Below are 22,673 nucleotides of genomic sequence, written 5' to 3'. Positions count from 1 at the left end.
GACCAATCATTGTCAATAAAGACACTGCCATTGGATCCTCACCTCTGTTGCCAGCATCCGCATGTTACAACTACATCTTGTTCTGTCATTGTATGTTAAGTAGTTTTAATTATTTTTGTTTAAATTGGTATTGCTCGATGTTGTATCGGCAGGTTATGTGTAAGGTTAAACTAAACTTTAAAGCAGGTTTTTGCATATGAAAAATATATTTCTGAACAATCTAGACAATAAAGCAATATATTTTAAATATAAAAGTTGCTTAAAGATATTTTAAAGTTGATTGGCTCTTTTTTCTGATAACGCTTCGAGATTGTTTCTCATGTGAGAATGGAACAAAGCTCAGTTCAGGCTTGACAAGTTTGATGTCGTTACAGGGAAGTATTTGCAGCAAAAGCAACTGGAATGATCAGATGTCAGAACAGTGACTCAGACTCAATAGATGAACAATTCAACTCTCAAGTCAAGAAAAGCAAAGTCCCAGTCAATTTACAAACCTTCAACTTTAAGCTTCACATAGAAGCAAACTCAACTTAAACTAAATAAATATAGTTACCATTCAGTATCACCATTGTGCTTGTTCATGACCTACTTCCACTTTTACTTCAGTACTTATTGTCGATGAGTTTAATACTTTTACTCTGATAGATTTTTTATGTGCTGCATTGTTACTCGTTACTAGGGGTGTCAAAATTATTGATATCGGTTCAGTGATAGATCATAACCGGTTATTACGTACTGATGTCATTTATCTCGAATGCGCGATAAATACTATGGCGAAGGAGGCGAGGGCGAGTAAATAAAAATGCTCCTACTACTTAAAAAGTAGATAATTATGCACAATTCAACTGCTTATGAGTTTGCTGGAAAGTCTTTCATCGACACTGAAGGCGGCACAGCACACGAGCCGCTATTTCACTACTACGGAGAAATGCTGTAAAACTCCATCTATACCTCGCTCTCTTTGGACATTTGGACATTTGTTTGTGAGGTAACTTTTCCTCTCCTCTTGGCTGTTAAAGTGATACTTGTGGATCCAGACACGAGCGTGCCTGTGGTGCGAGTTTTCTATCATGGATTTCAAGATATTTAGCAGAGATGCAACTGAAAAACTGGAATCTGAAGGTTTTGAAAAAATTGAATTAATAAAATTGTATTTGATTTATTTTCTGTGAGAAATGTACTAAATGTCTTCATGAAACACCATTTTTATTTTATATTCTGAGGATTTTTAGCATCAAAAAACTAATTTGATCATCTTACAAATCATTCTTACAAATATACATTGAATGAGTCAAAACTATTACTGTGAAACCAAGTAGCATGTATGTACAGTCAATAGCACTCGTGTCACACTCCAGCAAGTTATCCAAAATAAGTGAGCGCAATGAATTTAGAGTCTAATCTTTTGAATAGTAGATCAAATCTAAAGATGTCACAAGAAATCCATTTAAACGCATGCTAACATGGCTAATCTATACAGACATATTTCTCAAAAGTTGAACCAATATGCAGCAAAACATTTCAGTGCAATGATCACCTGTCTAGTCAAAAGGATAGCTCTCCTAAAAATCTATATTTACTCACAATGTACTCTCCCTCAAGCAATTCCAAACCTTCAGTAGTTTCTTTATTCTGTTCTGTTGTGAAAGCTGAAAACCTGTAACCATTTACTTCCATAGGATAAAATACTGCTGACGTTAATGGTTACTGCATTTTAGCTTTATTGAGATATCGCTTCTTTTGTTTTCAACACACATATCTATTGTTATGGCCAGCTCGCTCCAAACTGCACCATAAAAAGGATCAGATACACCAAAAGGTATATAATTAAATAAACATTTATTAAAGGGAATAACAAAGTATAACAAACTGTCAAATAAATAAGAAATCAACTCAATTTCTCTTAACAAAATACAACACAAAACGGCGAAACAAAAGAGTTGGAACAAAATGTCCTCTCTGGGGAATAACGGTCCATCAGAGGAAGTCCAGTTCTTCACAAAAAATTCAAATATATACATCCTCCACCCATAAATTACTTATTAATTGTGATGTCACACTGCGAGGCCACCGAAAGGTAAGAAAAGGGAAGACAGGGTTGTAACTACAGTATATATATATATATATGCAACTGAAAAACTGGAATCTGAAGGTATATATATAAATATATATATATATATATATATATATAAATGTGCCCAGACCTCTCACACCTGCATCAACTGGGAGCGAGCATGGCCCAAGCGCAGCCATGATAGCGCTCATAAAGACAGAAAATGAGTGCTCGACCTGAGAAAACTCGAGCAGAGCACAACATATAAGACATGACAGGACTAGTGTCTGGACTCTGCACCAAAACAAAACTTAAGACAAAAGTGGTAGAATCCTGACAGTAACTCAATGCTGGTGGAAAATCTAAATCCAATGCATGTAGTAGACAAACTAAATATTTAAAAAAAAAAAAATCAAGATTTATGAAAACATGAGTGGAGGATTATGTTTGTCATAAAGCCAAAACTTCATTAAGTCGTTACTGGTCGTAACTTGGTTTTTAACACTTAATGCTCCTAATATACCTTGATGAATTTAAATTCTTAAAATTTAGAAAGGATTATCATATTTCACAATAAAAACAACATGATTTGATCATTTCAGAATATTACTACAGACGAATCACTGAGAAATGTTGACAGTAATAATCCTTAAAAATATCTTAACAGGCTGTTTGCACATTTTGTTAAGCTTTTTTTAAACATACTAGACTCTATATATATTTTTGTAGATTAGAAAGGCGTTACAGTTTAAATACATATCTTTCAATCATTCCTGGGCTCGTCTGTTTACTTCTGAAAATGCCTTGTGAATAAATGAGAATGAAACCAAACCTGGTTCAGGTTTGACAAGTGTGATTTCGCCATAGGGAAGTATGTGAGAACTCACATACAATAGATGAACAACTTTTCCATTCAAGTGTCAAATTGAGTCTTGGATCAAGGCAAGCCCAATTTCGGGTCACATGCAACGAGGTTTAAAACAAGTGTATATATTTTTATTATACATTTTATTAACTTTATTATATTTTATTTTACACTACAGTCTTTTTCACTACAGCGCATGAACAACCAAGATTCCTTTTTTAATTTTGCAGTTTTGGTTTTTAACCAAGAAATATTCTGAATATACAGTTGAAGTCAGAATTATTTTCCCCCAATTTCTGTTTAACGGAGAGATTTTTTCCAACACATTTCTAAACATAATAGTTTTAATAACTCATTTCTAATAACTGATTTATTTTACATTTGTCATGATGACAGTAAATAATATTTGACTTGATATTTTTCAAGACACTTCTATACAGCTTAAAGTGACATTTAAAGGCTTAACTAGGTTAATAAGGTTAAATAGGCAGGTTAGGTTAACTAGGCAAGTTATTGTATAAATGATGGTTTGTTCTGTAGACTGTCAGAAAAAAAAATAGCTTAAAGGGGTTAATTATTTTGTCCCTAAAATGGGCTTTAAAAATTAATAACTGTTTTTATTCTAGTCGAAATAAAACAAATAAGACTTTCCCCTAGAAGAAAAAATATTATCAGACTTACTGTGAAAATTTCCTTGCTCTGTTAAACATTATTTGGAAAATATTTAAAATAGAAAAAAAAATTCAAAGGGGGGCTAATAATTCTGACTTCAACTGTAGCTTGACGGGTATAAAGTCTTAAAATGACAGCAAAATCTATAACAATTTGACAATTTCAGAGTATTAATATTGAAAAAAAACAGTGAAATTGTTGATATATTTAAAGTATATATTAAAAGGTGAAATTTATAAAATAATCAAAAATAAAAAGCTTCATTGCGTGTGTGCACAACTTTGTGTTTAGTTTTTATTTAAGCAGACTGCATATACTTTTTGACCAATTGTAAAAGTTATGTTACAGTTTGAGTAATTTTTATCTCTTTGCTTGGCTTTTTACTTCTGATGACATTAGTGAAAGTTTCCCATGTCAGAATGAAATCAAAACTATTCCGATTTAAGACGTTTGGTGTTATCACGGGCATTTGTGTTAAAAGCAGCTGTCATGTGTAGGAATTTGTGTAAGCATTTGGAATGTTCAATATGACAGAAATGTGTACAACAGCTAAAAGGCATTATGCCCTGAGGGAAGAACTGTTCTGTGTTAGCCCCTTGTTTATTTTTCCCCCAATTTCTGTTAAATGGAGAGGAGTTTTTTCAACACATTTCTAAACATAATAGTTTTAATAACTCATTTCTAATAACTGATTTATTTTATCTTTGCCATGATGACAGCACATAATATTTTACTAGATATTATTCAAGTATTCAGTTTAAAGTGACATTTAAAGGCTTAACTTTAGGTATATAATGAAAAAACATTTATTAAAGGGAATAACAAAGTATAACAAACTGTCAAATAAGAAATAAATAAGAAATCAACTCAAATTCTCTCAACAAAATACAACAAAAAACGGCGAAACAAAAGAGTTGGAACAAAATTACCTCTCTGGGGAATAACGGTCCATCAGAGGAAGTCCCATTCTTCACAAAAAATTCAAATATATACATCCTCCACCCATAAATTACTTATTAATTGTGATGTCACACTGCGAGGCCACCGAAAGGTAAGAAAAGGGAAGACAGGGTTGTAACTATATATATATATATATATATATATATATATATATATATATATATATATATATATATATATATATATATATATATATATATATATATATATATATATATATGTATATGTGTGTGCCCAGACCTCTCACACCTGCATCAACTGGGAGCGAGCATGGCCCAAGCGCAGCCATGACAGCGCTTATAAAGACAGAAAATGAATGCTCGACCTGAGAAAACTCGAGCAGAGCACAACATACAAGACATGACAGGACTAGTGTCTGGACTCTGCCACCAAAACAAAACTTACCAAGACAAAAGTGGTAGAATCCTGATAATAACTCAATGCTGGTGGAAAATCTAAATCCAATGCATGTAGTAGACAAACTAAATATAAAAAAATAAAAATAAAAAAAACAAGATTTATGAAAACATGAGTGGAGGATTATGTTTGTCATAAAGCCAAAACTTCATTAAGTCGTTACTGGTCGTAACTTGGTTTTTAACACTTAATGCTCCTAATATACCTTGATGAATTTAAATTCTTAAAATTTAGTAAGGATTATCATATTTCACAATAAAAACAACATGATTTGATCATTTCAGAATATTACTACAGACGAAACACTGAGAAATGTTGACGGTAATAATCCTTAAAAATATCTTCATAATCCTTAAAATATCTCTAATATCTTAAAAATAACTGATTTATTTTATCTTTGCCATGATGACAGCACATACTATTTTACTAGATATTATTCAAGTATTCAGTTTAAAGTGACATTTAAAGGCTGAACTAGGTTAATTAGGCAAGTTAGAGTAATTAGTGAAATCATTGTATAAAAGTGGTTTGTTCTGTAGATTATCGGAAAAAAAAAAAAACTTTAAGGGGGCTAATAATATTGACCTTAAAATGGTTTTAAAAGCGCTTTTATTCTAACTGAAATAAGACAAATAAGACTTTCTGCAGAAGAAAAAATATTATAGGAAATACTGTGAAAATTTCCTTGCTCTGTTAAATATCATTTGGAAAATATTTAAATAAGAAGAGAGAAAAAAAAAATCTCAGGAGGGCTAATAATTCTGACTTCAACTGTATGTATAATTAAATATTTATTCAATTTCATTTATAAAATTACTTCATCTAATTTTTTACTTTAGGAAGTAAATGTTGCTAAAAATAAGTAATAAAATCAAATAATAATTATATGATTAAAATACTTATTCAATTTTATTCATGCAATTACTTTGTCTAATAATTTGAATCTAACGGAACCCGGGGGAAACCGACGCGAGCACGGGAAGAACATGTAAACTCCACACAGAAGCGTCGACTGGCCTGGTAAATACTTGAACCGGTGACATTCTTGCTGTGAGGCAACTGTGCTAACCACTGGGCCACCGTGCCACCTTATCTAGGAAGAGGGCAGAGGAATAGGGGTGGAAGAGTGGAATTCTTCAAAATGAAGATGACTGAGGTATAAAAACTCTGGTTATTTATGGTGATTTAGGAATCGTCTGATTGGTGAATCATGTGTTAGCTAATGCAGGACCAGCTGTGGTCAAGCACGTGATCCTCTCGAAATTATTTTACAAATAAACTTCACTTCATTCTAATAGTAGTTTTCAGTAATTTCACAAATTAAAATGTACTCAATGTTTTAAAGTGTAAAAATGCTGTATATTCTACCCCCCTACCTTATTCCTAAACCCAACCCTCACATGACATTCTGAAGTTTTACAATTTACAATTTTATTCTATTTAATTTACGAGCCATTTTTCTCACAAGGACCAAAATAAAAAATAAAAATACCTACAGCATCAAAAAAATACTGGTATTTCTATACTTGTTTGGAAATTTGGTCCCCGCAAGATGGTGAATTTCAGGAGTACTGGTCTTGTTTTGTTTTTTTGTCTTGACTTGCTTGTATAATTAAAACCTGTCCTTCATACAGTATATGTTTTTCCATAATAATGATCATGCCAGAATAGTAAACTCACCGGTTCTCAGCAGTTTATCTTCATTTAAAATTCATGATATGAATAATGTCGACAATAAAGCAAGTATTTTGTAATAGTTGAAATGTCTAAAATGTGCTAAAATATTTGACAGTTCCTTGGCTCTTTATTTCTGATAATATTGAGAATATTTCTCATATCAGAATGGGAAAAAAACATCATTCAGGTTTGACAAGCGTGATGTTGCTGTAAGAAAGTATTTGTGGTAAAAGTAGCTAGAAGGTTCAGATGTCAGAACAGTGACTCACAATAGATGAACAAGCCTTTGCATCCAAGTGTCAAATCTAGTCCAGAATCAAGACGGACAAGTGCAAGTCTTCAACAAGCTTTTAACAAACACATTACAGTCATTTTGTGTGTGTGTGTGTGTGTGCGTGTGTGCGTGTGTGTGTGTGCGTGTGTGCGTGTGTGTGTGTGTGTGTGTAGACTCATGTTTAGAATGTGAACTGCCCTGATGTGCTTTACACTACTGTTACAGTCACCAGCGATTTAGCTACTGCAGATTGTTGGAGAACTACAAATCTGCCACCAAACAAACTAAAACACCCAGCATGCACATACACACACCGGTTCCTGATCCCAACTGATTGCAAACAAGCACTTCTGAAGCTGCTTAAAGACCCATTACTTGGACTATTCATACAACACACAAACACACACTGACATTGCTTGACCGCTTGACTGTATTTGACTACTCTTTTGGATTTCCTCTGATGATTCTGTTTGCTCCCGTGTTTGACCATTGCCTTGCCTGACCAATCATTGTCAATAAAGACACTGCCATTGGATCCTCACCTCTGTTGCCAGCATCCGCATGTTACAACTACATCTTGTTCTGTCATTGTATGTTAAGTAGTTTTAATTATTTTTGTTTAAATTGGTATTGCTCGATGTTGTATCGGCAGGTTATGTGTAAGGTTAAACTAAACTTTAAAGCAGGTTTTTGCATATGAAAAATATATTTCTGAACAATCTAGACAATAAAGCAATATATTTTAAATATAAAAGTTGCTTAAAGATATTTTAAAGTTGATTGGCTCTTTTTTCTGATAACGCTTCGTGATTGTTTCTCATGTGAGAATGGAACAAAGCTCAGTTCAGGCTTGACAAGTTTGATGTCGTTACAGGGAAGTATTTGCAGCAAAAGCAACTGGAATGATCAGATGTCAGAACAGTGACTCAGACTCAATAGATGAACAATTCAACTCTCAAGTCAAGAAAAGCAAAGTCCCAGTCAATTTACAAACCTTCAACTTTAAGCTTCACATAGAAGCAAACTCAACTTAAACTAAATAAATATAGTTACCATTCAGTATCACCATTGTGCTTGTTCATGACCTACTTCCACTTTTACTTCAGTACTTATTGTCGATGAGTTTAATACTTTTACTCTGATAGATTTTTTATGTGCTGCATTGTTACTCGTTACTAGGGGTGTCAAAATTATTGATATCGGTTCAGTGATAGATCATAACCGGTTATTACGTACTGATGTCATTTATCTCGAATGCGCGATAAATACTATGGCGAAGGAGGCGAGGGCGAGTAAATAAAAATGCTCCTACTACTTAAAAAGTAGATAATTATGCACAATTCAACTGCTTATGAGTTTGCTGGAAAGTCTTTCATCGACACTGAAGGCGGCACAGCACACGAGCCGCTATTTCACTACTACGGAGAAATGCTGTAAAACTCCATCTATACCTCGCTCTCTTTGGACATTTGGACATTTGTTTGTGAGGTAACTTTTCCTCTCCTCTTGGCTGTTAAAGTGATACTTGTGGATCCAGACACGAGCGTGCCTGTGGTGCGAGTTTTCTATCATGGATTTCAAGATATTTAGCAGAGATGCAACTGAAAAACTGGAATCTGAAGGTTTTGAAAAAATTGAATTAATAAAATTGTATTTGATTTATTTTCTGTGAGAAATGTACTAAATGTCTTCATGAAACACCATTTTTATTTTATATTCTGAGGATTTTTAGCATCAAAAAACTAATTTGATCATCTTACAAATCATTCTTACAAATATACATTGAATGAGTCAAAACTATTACTGTGAAACCAAGTAGCATGTATGTACAGTCAATAGCACTCGTGTCACACTCCAGCAAGTTATCCAAAATAAGTGAGCGCAATGAATTTAGAGTCTAATCTTTTGAATAGTAGATCAAATCTAAAGATGTCACAAGAAATCCATTTAAACGCATGCTAACATGGCTAATCTATACAGACATATTTCTCAAAAGTTGAACCAATATGCAGCAAAACATTTCAGTGCAATGATCACCTGTCTAGTCAAAAGGATAGCTCTCCTAAAAATCTATATTTACTCACAATGTACTCTCCCTCAAGCAATTCCAAACCTTCAGTAGTTTCTTTATTCTGTTCTGTTGTGAAAGCTGAAAACCTGTAACCATTTACTTCCATAGGATAAAATACTGCTGACGTTAATGGTTACTGCATTTTAGCTTTATTGAGATATCGCTTCTTTTGTTTTCAACACACATATCTATTGTTATGGCCAGCTCGCTCCAAACTGCACCATAAAAAGGATCAGATACACCAAAAGGTATATAATTAAATAAACATTTATTAAAGGGAATAACAAAGTATAACAAACTGTCAAATAAATAAGAAATCAACTCAATTTCTCTTAACAAAATACAACACAAAACGGCGAAACAAAAGAGTTGGAACAAAATGTCCTCTCTGGGGAATAACGGTCCATCAGAGGAAGTCCAGTTCTTCACAAAAAATTCAAATATATACATCCTCCACCCATAAATTACTTATTAATTGTGATGTCACACTGCGAGGCCACCGAAAGGTAAGAAAAGGGAAGACAGGGTTGTAACTACAGTATATATATATATATATGCAACTGAAAAACTGGAATCTGAAGGTATATATATATATATATATATATATATATATATATATATATATATATATATATATATATATATATATATATATATATATATATAAATAAATATATATATATATATATATATATATATATATATATATATATATATATATATATATATATATATATATATATATATATATATATATATAAATATATATAAATATATATATATATAAATATATATATATTTATATAAATATATATATATATAAATATATATATATATAATATATATATATATATATATATAAATATATATATATATATATATATATATATATATATATATATATATATATATATATATAAATATATATATATATATATATATATGTGCCCAGACCTCTCACACCTGCATCAACTGGGAGCGAGCATGGCCCAAGCGCAGCCATGATAGCGCTCATAAAGACAGAAAATGAGTGCTCGACCTGAGAAAACTCGAGCAGAGCACAACATATAAGACATGACAGGACTAGTGTCTGGACTCTGCACCAAAACAAAACTTAAGACAAAAGTGGTAGAATCCTGACAGTAACTCAATGCTGGTGGAAAATCTAAATCCAATGCATGTAGTAGACAAACTAAATATTTAAAAAAAAAAAAATCAAGATTTATGAAAACATGAGTGGAGGGTTATGTTTGTCATAAAGCCAAAACTTCATTAAGTCGTTACTGGTCGTAACTTGGTTTTTAACACTTAATGCTCCTAATATACCTTGATGAATTTAAATTCTTAAAATTTAGAAAGGATTATCATATTTCACAATAAAAAAACAACATGATTTGATCATTTCAGAATATTACTACAGACGAATCACTGAGAAATGTTGACAGTAATAATCCTTAAAAATATCTTAATAGAATGTTTGCACATTTTGTTCAGCTTTTTTTAAACATACTCTATATAAATTTTTGTAGATGAGAAAGGCGTTACAGTTTAAATACAGATCTTTCAATCATTCCTGGGCTCGTCTGTTTACTTCTGAAAATGCCTTGTGAATAAATGAGAATGAAACCAAACCTGGTTCAGGTTTGACAAGTGTGATTTCGCCATAGGGAAGTATGTGAGAACTCACATACAATAGATGAACAACTTTTCCATTCAAGTGTCAAATTGAGTCTTGGATCAAGGCAAGCCCAATTTCGGGTCACATGCAACGAGGTTTAAAACAAGTGTATATATTTTTATTATACATTTTATTAACTTTATTATATTTTATTTTACACTACAGTCTTTTTCACTACAGCGCATGAACAACCAAGATTCCTTTTTTAATTTTGCAGTTTTGGTTTTTAACCAAGAAATATTCTGAATATACAGTTGAAGTCAGAATTATTCGCCCCTTGTTTATTTTCCGCCAATTTCTGTTTAACGGAGAGATTTTTTCCAACACATTTCTAAACATAATAGTTTTAATAACTCATTTCTAATAACTGATTTATTTTACATTTGTCATGATGACAGTAAATAATATTTGACTTGATATTTTTCAAGACACTTCTATACAGCTTAAAGTGACATTTAAAGGCTTAACTAGGTTAATAAGGTTAAATAGGCAGGTTAGGTTAACTAGGCAAGTTATTGTATAAATGATGGTTTGTTCTGTAGACTGTCAGAAAAAAAATAGCTTAAAGGGGTTAATTATTTTGTCCCTAAAATGGGCTTTAAAAATTAATAACTGTTTTTGTTCTAGTCGAAATAAAACAAATAAAACTTTCCCCTAGAAGAAAAAATATTATCAGACTTACTGTGAAAATTTCCTTGCTCTGTTAAACATTATTTGGAAAATATTTAAAATAGAAAAAAAAATTCAAAGGGGGGCTAATAATTCTGACTTCAACTGTAGCTTGACGGGTATAAAGTCTTAAAAATGACAGCAAAATCTATAACAATTTGACAATTTCAGAGTATTAATATTGAAAAAAAAAACAGTGAAATTGTTGATATATTTAAAGTATATATTAAAAGGTGAAATTTATAAAATAATCAAAAATAAAAAGCTTCATTGCGTGTGTGCACAACTTTGTGTTTAGTTTTTATTTAAGCAGACTGAATATACTTTTTGACCAATTGTAAAAGTTATGTTACAGTTTGAGTAATTTTTATCTCTTTGCTTGGCTTTTTACTTCTGATGACATTAGTGAAAGTTTCCCATGTCAGAATGAAATCAAAACTATTCCGATTTAAGACGTTTGGTGTTATCACAGGCATTTGTGTTAAAAACAGCTGTCATGTGTAGGAATTTGTGTAAGCATTTGGAATGTTCAATATGACAGAAATGTGTACAACAGCTAAAAGGCATTATGCCCTGAGGGAAGAACTGTTCTGTGTTAGCCCCCTGTTTATTTTTTCCCCAATTTCTGTTAAATGGAGAGGAGTTTTTTCAACACATTTCTAAACATAATAGTTTTAATAACTCATTTCTAATAACTGATTTATTTTATCTTTGCCATGATGACAGCACATAATATTTTACTAGATATTATTCAAGTATTCAGTTTAAAGTGACATTTAAAGGCTTAACTTTAGGTATATAATGAAAAAACATTTATTAAAGGGAATAACAAAGTATAACAAACTGTCAAATAAGAAATAAATAAGAAATCAACTCAAATTCTCTCAACAAAATACAACAAAAAACGGCGAAACAAAAGAGTTGGAACAAAATTACCTCTCTGAGGAATAACGGTCCATCAGAGGAAGTCCCATTCTTCACAAAAAATTCAAATATATACATCCTCCACCCATAAATTACTTATTAATTGTGATGTCACACTGCGAGGCCACCGAAAGGTAAGAAAAGGGAAGACAGGGTTGTAACTATATATATATATATATATATATGTGTGTGTGCCCAGACCTCTCACACCTGCATCAACTGGGAGCGAGCATGGCCCAAGCGCAGCCATGACAGTGCTCATAAAGACAGAAAATGAGTGCTCGACCTGAGAAAACTCGAGCAGAGCACAACATACAAGACATGACAGGACTAGTGTCTGGATTCTGCCACCAAAACAAAACTTAACAAGACAAAAGTGGTAGAATCCTAACAGTAACTCAATGCTGGTGGAAAATCTAAATCCAATGCATGTAGTTGACAAACTAAATATTTAAAAAAAAAAAAAAAAAAAAAAACAAGATTTATGAAAACATGAGTGGAGGATTATGTTTGTCATAAAGCCAAAACTTCATTAAGTCGTTACTGGTCGTAACTTGGTTTTTAACACTTAATGCTCCTAATATACCTTGATGAATTTAAATTCTTAAAATTTAGTAAGGATTATCATATTTCACAATAAAAACAACATGATTTGATCATTTCAGAATATTACTACAGACGAATCACTGAGAAATGTTGACGGTAATAATCCTTAAAAATATCTTCATAATCCTTAAAAATATCTTCATAATCCTTAAAATATCTCTAATATCTTAAAAATAACTGATTTATTTTATCTTTGCCATGATGACAGCACATAATATTTTACTAGATATTATTCAAGTATTCAGTTTAAAGTGACATTTAAAGGCTGAACTAGGTTAATTATGCAAGTTAGAGTAATTAGTGAAATCATTGTTTAAAGTGGTTTGTTCTGTAGATTATCGGAAAAAAAAATCTTTAAGGGGGCTAATAATATTGACCTTAAAATGGTTTTAAAAGGGCTTTTATTGTAACAGAAATAAGACAAATAAGACTTTCTGCAGAAGAAAAAATATTATAGGAAATACTGTGAAAATTTCCTTGCTCTGTTAAATATCATTTGGAAAATATTTAAATAAGAAGAGAGAAAAAAAAAATCTCAGGAGGGCTAATAATTCTGACTTCAACTGTATGTATAATTAAATATTAATTCAATTTCATTTATGAAATTACTTCATCTAATACGTAGAATTGACTTAATTTTTAGTAACATTTATTTAATTCTTAAAGTATATTTACTCAACAATTAAGAAGATTTTGTTTATTCTTAGTGTTTCTGATTATACTTTAGGAAGTAAATGTTGCTAAAAATAAGTAATAAAATCAAATAATAATTATATGATTAAAATACTTATTCAATTTTATTCATGCAATTACTTTGTCTAATAATTTGAATCTAACGGAACCCGGGGGAAACCGACGTGAGCATGGGGAGAACTTGTAAACTCCACACAGAAGCGTCGACTGGCCAGGTAAATACTTGAACCGGTGACATTCTTGCTGTGAGGCAACTGTGCTAACCACTGGGCCACCGTGCCACCTTATCTAGGAAGAGGGCAGAGGAATAGGGGTGGAAGAGCGGGATTCTTCAAAATGAAGATGACTGAGGTATAAAAACTCTGGTTATTTATGGTGATTTAGGAATCGTCTGATTGGTGAATCATGTGATAGCTAATGCAGGACCAGCTGTGGTCAAGCACGTGATCCTCTCGAAATTATTTTAGAAATAAACTTCACTTCATTCTTATAGTAGTTTTCAGTAATTTCACAAATTAAAATGTACTCAATGTTTTAAAGTGTAAAAATGCTGTATATTCTACCCCCTTACCTTATTCCTAAACCCAACCCTCACATGACATTCTGAAGTTTTACAATTTACAATTTTATTCTATTTAATTTACAAGCCATTTTTCTCACAAGGACCAAAATAAAAAATAAAAATACCTACAGCATCAAAAAAATACTGGTATTTCTATACTTGTTTGGAAATTTGGTCCCCGCAAGATGGTGAATTTCAGGAGTACTGGTCTTGTTTTGTTCTTTGTCTTGAGTTGCTTGTATAATTAAAACCTGTCCTTCATACAGTATATGTTTTTCCATAATAATGATCATGCCAGAATAGTAAACTCACCGGTTCTCAGCAGTTTATCTTCATTTAAAATTCATGATATGAATAATGTAGACAATAAAGCAAGTATTTTGTAATAGTTGAAATGTCTAAAATGTGCTAAAATATTTGACAGTTCCTTGGCTCTTTATTTCTGATAATATTGAGAATATTTCTCATATCAGAATGGGAAAAAAACATCATTCAGGTTTGACAAGCGTGATGTTGCTGTAAGAAAGTATTTGTGGTAAAAGTAGCTAGAAGGTTCAGATGTCAGAACAGTGACTCAAAATAGATGAACAAGCCTTTGCATCCAAGTGTCAAATCAAGTTCCGAATCAAGACGGACAAGTGCAACTCTTCAACAAGCTTTTAACAAACACATTACAGTAATTTTGTGTGTTTGTGTGTGTGTGTGTGTGTGTGTGTGTGTAGACTCATGTTTAGAATGTGAACTGCCCTGATGTGCTTTACACTACTGTTACAGTCACCAGTGATTTAGCTACTGCAGATTGTTGGAGAACTACAAATCTGCCACCAAACAAACTACAACTCCCAGCATGCACATACACACACCGGTTCCTGATCCCAACTGATGGCAAACAAGCACTTCTGAAGCTGCTTAAAGACCCATTACATGGACTATTTATACAACACACACACACACACACACACACAGACATTGCTTGATCGCTTGACTGTATTTGACTACTCTTTTGGATTTCCTCTGATGATTCTGTTTGCTCCTGTGTTTGACCATTGCCTTGCCTGACCAATCATTGTCAATAAAGACACTGCCATTGGATCCTCACCTTTGTTGCCAGCATTCGCATGTTACAACTACATCTTGTTCTGTCATTGTATGTTAAGTAGTTTTAATTATTTTTGTTGAAATTGGTATTGCTCGATGTTGTATCGGCAGGTTATGTGTAAGGTTAAACTAAACTTTAAAGCAGGTTTTTGCATATGAAAAATATATTTCTGAACAATCTAGACAATAAAGCAATATATTTTAAATATAAAAGTTGCTTAAAGATATTTTAAAGTTGATTGGCTCTTTTTTCTGATAACGCTTCGTGATTGTTTCTCACGTGAGAATGAAACAAAGCTCAGTTCAGGCTTGGCAAGTTTGATGTCGTCACAGGGAAGTATTTGCAGCAAAAGCAACTGGAATGATCAGATGTCAGAACAGTGACTCAGACTCAATAGATGAACAATTCAACTCTCAAGTCAAGAAAAGCAAAGTCCCAGTCAATTTACAAACCTTCAACTTTAAGCTTCACATAGAAGCAAACTCAACTTAAACTAAATAAATATAGTTACCATTCAGTATCACCATTGTGCTTGTTCATGACCTACTTCCACTTTTACTTAAGTACATATTGTCGATGAGTTTAATACTTTTACTCTGATAGATTTTTTATGTGCTGCATTGTTACTCGTTACTAGGGGTGTCAAAATTATTGATATCGGTTCAGTGATAGATCATAACCGGTTATTACGTACTGATGTCATTTATCTCGAATGCGCGATCTCGTGGACGAATACTATGGCGAAGGAGGCGAGGGCGAGTAAATAAAAATGCTCCTACTACTTAAAAAGAAGATAATTATGCACAATTCAACTGCTTATGAGTTTGCTGGAAAGTCTTTCATCGACACTGAAGGCGGCACAGCACACGAGCCGCTATTTCACTACTACGGAGAAATGCTGTAAAACTCCATCTTTACCTCGCTCTCTTTGGACATTTGGACATTTGTTTGTGAGGTAACTTTTGCTCTCCTCTTGGCTGTTAAAGTGATACTTGTGGATCCAGACACGAGCGTGCCTGTGGTGCGAGTTTTCTATCATGGATTTCCTGTGATAACCGTGTATTATGCGCATACAGACTGTAACAGCGGCTGTTCTTCCTGCGTGATTCATTGGTGAACAGCACCTGCATTTCTAAAGCCGATCACAGCCCTTTATGTTGAGCAGGTGAAGACAATAACCATAGGGGTGTAAGACCTCACCTGTCAGCGCTCAAAAAGCAAGCGGTATAATATTTACATTAGTTTATTTGCTATAAATGCTCATTCTGGGCATGTATTGGAGTTTTGTTTGATACATTCAGAAAGAGTGTTTTCTTTGAGCAGGTCAAATTAAGGGTACAGATCATATATCTTACTGCTGTGCTTAAGAACATAATTGTGTTACAAATAATATATAAATATAAAAATATTGATAGACTTTTGAAGAAAAATTCTTGTGTTGTGAAGAAAAAAATTAAATTATGTATGGAAAGCATCGTCAATGCACCGAGATATCGAACTGCACCAAATCGATGGCATGATAATCGTAACCGAACCAAACCGTGAGACCAGTGTAGATTCACACCCCTACTCGTTATAATTATAGACCTTTTTCTAGGCTGCTTCGGTTTACAATGTTTACAACTGGTAATTTGCGATCCGAAAATGGGTTTCAATAGCGTTTTGAGTGGATTACGGAGTGTTTTTGTGACAAACAACTTTAAAAGGTGTGTGTTAAAGCTGTTATAATCTGTCAGATCATGTAATTCAAGTGCGAGAGAAAAACAGTATCGTAAGCCGTGTTTCTTTTCGTTCTGCTTAATCACGTGCCCCAAAAAAAGATATTTAAAATAAACAAACCAATATGATATCTTTTGCCTGCTTTCTTTAATAACTACATTACACAATACTTGTACTTTTACTTTCAGTATTTGAGTAGTACATTTTGAAATAAACTACTTGCAATACTTTAGTACTTCCACTTAAGTATGGTGCTTGAAGAGCACTTCAACTTCTACTCAAGTCACTTTTTTGATAGAGCACCTGTACTTTTACTCAAGTCTGGGTCTCTAGTTCTTTATACATCTCTGATCAAATGCGATGGAAACACATTTATTGTATAAATTCCAGCAAAGCCACCCTCACATCGGTCAGGGTGGCTATGAAGCACAGTGCAGAGCCAGAAGAGAAGTTATAGTAATTTCATTAAAGCAGACATGCGGTTTGTCAATTTTTTTTTATTCTCAGATACATTAAAAAAATTGTTTAATTGATTAATGTCTCGTTAATTCATATTAGCATAACTTTTGAACACAGATGAATTTCAGTAATTTGCTTAGTCAATTCAGTGCAGCCAAATGTTCAAAGATCATCTGATCTCATTTTCATAAGAACTGGATAAACCTTTAAGAAGGTGCTTGGGATGAGAATGATTGGTGTTTGTAAACTTAAAGGCAGTTCTTATGTATTAGTAATGCTATGGAATGGAAATACATAATTTGAGACAAACATTATTTATTTTCCATGCTATATGACAATAAATTTACTGTATGTATAAATATAAATGTAATCTAAATCAAAGTATTGGAAGCACTTTAATTGTTTATTAACTCCTATACTATCTTTTGTTTTCTCAGAACAAAGTAATGAAAAATATTATTGCAGTAATGAAAATTATTGATTCCCTTTTGGGACATATTTTAGGTATTAGTGAGAACATTGTTAACATCAGGAAATTTTTTTAAATGAAAAGGAAACTACAAATTTTTAAAACTAATATTCATTTGTTTCTTCATTTTCATTTTAAATGTTCAGTCATTTAAAAGATCATTTCTCGATCCTGTTTGTCCCCATATTGAGTTGATTAAACCAGGCGTAGCAGAAAAGGAAAACATCTAGATGTGTTTGGGTTCAAGTGGAGGTGGCAGGGGTGGGATGGGTGTCATCAGGGCCACCAGGCACAAGATTGAGAAATTATACAAATCATATTTTATCGGTATACTATAATAATCAGTGTTTCCTTTAGGATTTTTTTTCCAGCTGTGGCGGCAGGCCTTTTTACACAGATCTACCAACTATTACTGGCGTTATTTTAATGACAAATGTCGTGAGCACAGTATTAGAAGTCAAGATCGCATTTATGTAATAGCCTACAGCATGCGAATCTCTTTGCTTGCGCGCCGATTTTTTCTGCTAGTGCACAAAACTTCTTGCACACCCCCTCAAATATAAGCCGCTGTAAGAGCGCGCAGATCTTCTTGTGCGCTCTCAAATAAACGCTGCTGAGGTGCGATTTAGTGCGTTTATGTAACGAGTATGTCTCCAGCATTTATTAGATTTGCTGGGAATATTTAGGAATGCCTCCGGTATTAATGCGTCCTGAAGTAAAGTGAAACAGCTATACGTCGTGTTTGCTGGCCTCACGTATCACGCATCTGTCACAGTCAGCCAGTCAGTCAGTCAGTCAGCACGTAACCTTAAAGGGTTAAACAAACGACGCACAACACTACTACGGTTACAGAAAAGTTTGCGCTGTTATAATTCACTAACCTTTTAACACGTTTTGGTGCGATTATCACCTGCTATTAAAAAAATGAAATGTGTTGAATGAGAAGCTGTAATGCAGCCGTGGCGGGATAAGTCTTGGCGTGGCGCCCCGCCATGGAAGAATGAATGTAGTGGAAACCATGATAATATTTTCCATTATTGAGCAACTGCCCGGAGGGAGATCTGTCTTTCCCACGTCTAAATCCAGTAAGTCCTTCAATAAAACCTTGCTAAAACAACCTGAGTAGATCTTTATTTAGACTAATTTACAGATTAAAATGATTTAATTAAATATTTTAGTTTATTTACTTTTTTCTGATAATGCTTTGTGAAAGTTTCTCATATGAGACCGGAACAAAGCCCAGTTCAGGTTTGACAAGTTTGATGTCGTTGTAAGGAAGCATCTACAGTAAAAACAACTGGAATGATCAGATGTCAGAACACAGATACAGTCTCATTTAATTTATATTAGCATAACTTTTGAACACAGATGAGAGTCAATTCAGCGCAGCCAAACGTTCAAAGATCATCTGATATCATTTTCATAAGAATTGGATAAACCTTTAAGAACTTGAGAGAAAATGCAATACTGTTCTTCTTGCAATACTGTATTGAGTGGTGCTTGGGCCGAATAAAATTCAATAAAAACAATTACAAAAGGGTCCTTCAACAAAAACATTAAGCATCAGGTTTTCACTTTTTATTTTAGAGGTTTCACCTAACTCATTGTCACTCCCAAAACTGGAAACTCCCATGTCCAACCCATGAAGAATGATTGGTTCAGATCCTCTATAAATAAACAAGACCTCCACACCATGGACAAAAAAAAAAAAAACAACCAATGAGAAACCTAAACGAAAAAAAAGAAGTAAGTCTCTGTTCTTTTTAACTTTAAATAGGTCTCTGGGGATCATTAATAATTGGTGTTTGTAATCTTAAAGGCAGTTCTTATGTATTAGTAATGTATATACCAGATGACAAACATTATTTATTGTCTATGTTTTATGCTAATGTATACATGGAAATGTAATCTAAATCAAAGTATTGGAAGCACTTTAATTGTTTATTAACTCCTATTCTATCTTTTGTTTTCTCAGAACAAAATAATAGAAAATATTATTGAAATAATTAAAAATATTTATTCACTTTTGGGACATATTTTAGGTATTAATGAGATCATTGGTAACCTCATAAAAATTTTTGAAATTAAAGGAATCTACAAATTTTTAATAGTAATATTAATTTGTTTCTTCATTTTTATTTCAAATGTTCAGTCATTTAAAAGATCATTTCTCAATCCTGTTTGTACCCATAATGTTGGGGTTTAAATGGAGGTGGCAGGGGTGGCCACCAGACACAGGATTGAGAAATTATACATATCATATTTAATCACTATCCTATAATAATATTTTCCATTGTTGAGCAACTGTCCGGAGGGAGATCTGTCTTGCCCACATTTAAATCTAGTAAGTTGTTAAAGTAGATCTTTATTTAGATTAAATTACAGCTGAATTTGATCACACAAAGCTATAATTAACTAATAGTCACATTTCACATGTAATTCAAAGGTGTCTTATGTGGGTCTGGAATTATTAGAAGCTTCAATTAGATGTTGGAGGAATGGAATTGAAAGCTTTGGTAAGTACCGTCACCATTATGTACTATTTGTATGTTTAAATACAGGGTTTTAAGTATGTATACTGTTTTAAACTGAGTTTTTAATGTGATTCTTGTGATGACATTGAATGCATTGTGTTTGCCTGTTTTTCTGTGTTATGTGTAATGTTAACGCTGATGTAGTTGTGTGGTGAAGCCAAAGATTAAGTTCCACTTGTGGACAATAAAGTAACAACATTTGCTGTCAGCGTCAATAGCCTTGTGGTTACGTGTGCCGACATATAGCACTGAGGTGTTCGATTCCCAGCTCAAGGTCCTTTCCCAATCCTTCCCTTTTCTCTGCTCCCCACACTTTCCTGTCTATACTCTCCACTGTCCCAAACAAAAAAAACAGAAAAGCTTTCATTCACAATTAATTTTGTGGTCTTCAAATTGCCCAAAATGTCCAAAATCAAGAATTTTCAAGAATTTTAAAACTACTGAAATAATAGTGGACCCAAAAGAGTGGATGATTACAGTCCTGTAATTATTCAAAGTAACAAGTGGATACCTTCAAGTATCTTAACTGAATGCTAACTTGGAAAGCTACCAGGCCTCCGAATTATCAAGATTCCAACAAAGGTCATATATTTTTTACAGAGGCTGTTTGGAGTAAGTCAGAACAATATATTGTTGTTTTACCAAGCAGTTTAGGAAAGTTTATTTATCTATGCCATGCATGGCTTGGTATGGGAATTCATTCATTTAATTTCATTTTCTTTTCGGCTGTCCCTTTAATAATCCGGGGTCGCCACAGTAGAATGAACCGCCAACTTATCCAGCACGTTTTTACGCAGTGGATGCCCTTCCAGCCTCAACCCATCTCTAGGAAACATCCATACACACTCACTCACACTCATACACTACAGACAATTTAGCCTACCCAATTCACCTGTACCGCATGTCTTTGGACTGTGCGGGAAAACCGGAGCACCCGGAGGAAACCCACGCAAATGCAGGGAGAACATGCAAACTCCACACAGAAACGCCAATTGAGGCTGGAACCAGCGACCTTCTTGCTGTGAGACGACAGCACTACCTATTGCGCCACTGCGCCGCCTGGTATGGGAATCTGTCAGTCAAATTAAAATGGCAACTCGTGCAGCTTGTACACATCACTTCAATTGATTTGAGTTGCTGATTTTTAACTACACAAGCAATAACAAAAATCCAAGTTCATTTACAATGCATGAATTACTGCCATTACTGCCTAAAGTTGCTTTATACAGAGGATATTTAAATGTATTCAATTTATTTATATTACACCCATGACTACAGACCTGCCTGTATCTTTTGTCATTTTAGGTAGTAAATTGTTAAGATGGTACTTTTAAAACGTCTCTGTTGTTGCTGTTATTGTTGTCTATTATTACATGTGTCAGCTTTTTTGTATCCTGCATCTGGACTCCAATACAAATTCCCTGTAAAGCACAATAAAGTATAACTCTCAAACTCAAAAGAAAGATATTAATAGAACCATCAATGCCAGTAAAGATCCTTTACTTTTATGTAACAATATATAAACCTTGTCTAAATCTCTCTATCCCATTTCTCTCTCTCTCTCTCTCATGCACAAAACAACTAGAAACCTCTCCAGACTGCATATACATCACTTCTGGGTCAAGTACCAAGTCCAAGACCTCCATTGGTTCGATGGCCAGATCCTGGTCTTATGTGACTATGTGACATTACTAGGTGAGTTAAGATATGCAATATAAAATACATATTTGACTCTTAACCATTTAAATAATGTTGTGTTAGACTACATTCAAATAGAAAATATTCATTTTTGGAATATGTTTGAGTTTGAAAAATTAACAGAAACTTCACAAAGATTAAGTCAAAATTAAATTTAAGTTTATATTAACAGAATCAAAATGGCAATACAGTAAGCAATTCAAATCTAAGTAAAGATTTTTCTCCCTTTTCCAGGAACATGGAACCACCTGGTCATTGCTAGAGTTTTATATCACCTTCGGCTGTTGAGCTCAACAATTGAATTGGCTAACAGGAATTCAAGAAATCAAAATTTCTCACTTGGTTCAGGGGAAAAAAATGGTGTTTAATTACTTTTCTTCCAATAAATGATCAACATGCCAATGTATTTGTGCTCATTTTAACAGAGAACATCTTTTTACAATAAATGCAATAAAAAAAATGTCATACCTTATTGCAGTCTTCGGGGAAAAGTATAATCTCCAAAAGTGAATAAGGTTGTAATCAGGTTTGCACGTGGAGAAGCTACATTTCAAAACTAATTTAATTTGTACAC

General features: G+C 33.1%; 1 long non-coding RNA gene across 3 annotated transcripts; it reads left to right on the top strand.

Annotated features, from left to right (window-relative positions):
* The first annotated feature begins 18,937 nt into the window (after positions 1 to 18,937).
* Positions 18,938 to 22,501, top strand: LOC130220226 (uncharacterized). 3 transcript variants are annotated; one of them, XR_008836155.1, is made up of 7 exons: positions 18,938 to 18,952; positions 19,455 to 19,613; positions 19,843 to 19,909; positions 20,169 to 20,211; positions 20,314 to 20,383; positions 21,987 to 22,096; positions 22,334 to 22,501. It is a non-coding gene; the product is annotated as an uncharacterized LOC130220226 (long non-coding RNA). The 3 variants fall into 3 exon arrangements; XR_008836154.1 differs by lacking the exon at positions 19,843 to 19,909; XR_008836153.1 differs by lacking the exons at positions 18,938 to 18,952; positions 19,455 to 19,613; positions 19,843 to 19,909 and having other exon boundaries at positions 19,989 to 20,211.
* The last annotated feature ends 172 nt before the right edge of the window (positions 22,502 to 22,673 follow it).

Source organism: Danio aesculapii, unplaced genomic scaffold (genome assembly GCF_903798145.1).
Source record: "Danio aesculapii unplaced genomic scaffold, fDanAes4.1, whole genome shotgun sequence".
Taxonomy (NCBI): Eukaryota; Metazoa; Chordata; class Actinopteri; order Cypriniformes; family Danionidae; genus Danio; species Danio aesculapii.
The sequence above is the reverse complement of the archived record's forward strand: the minus strand, read 5'-3'. Positions and strand labels throughout refer to the sequence as shown.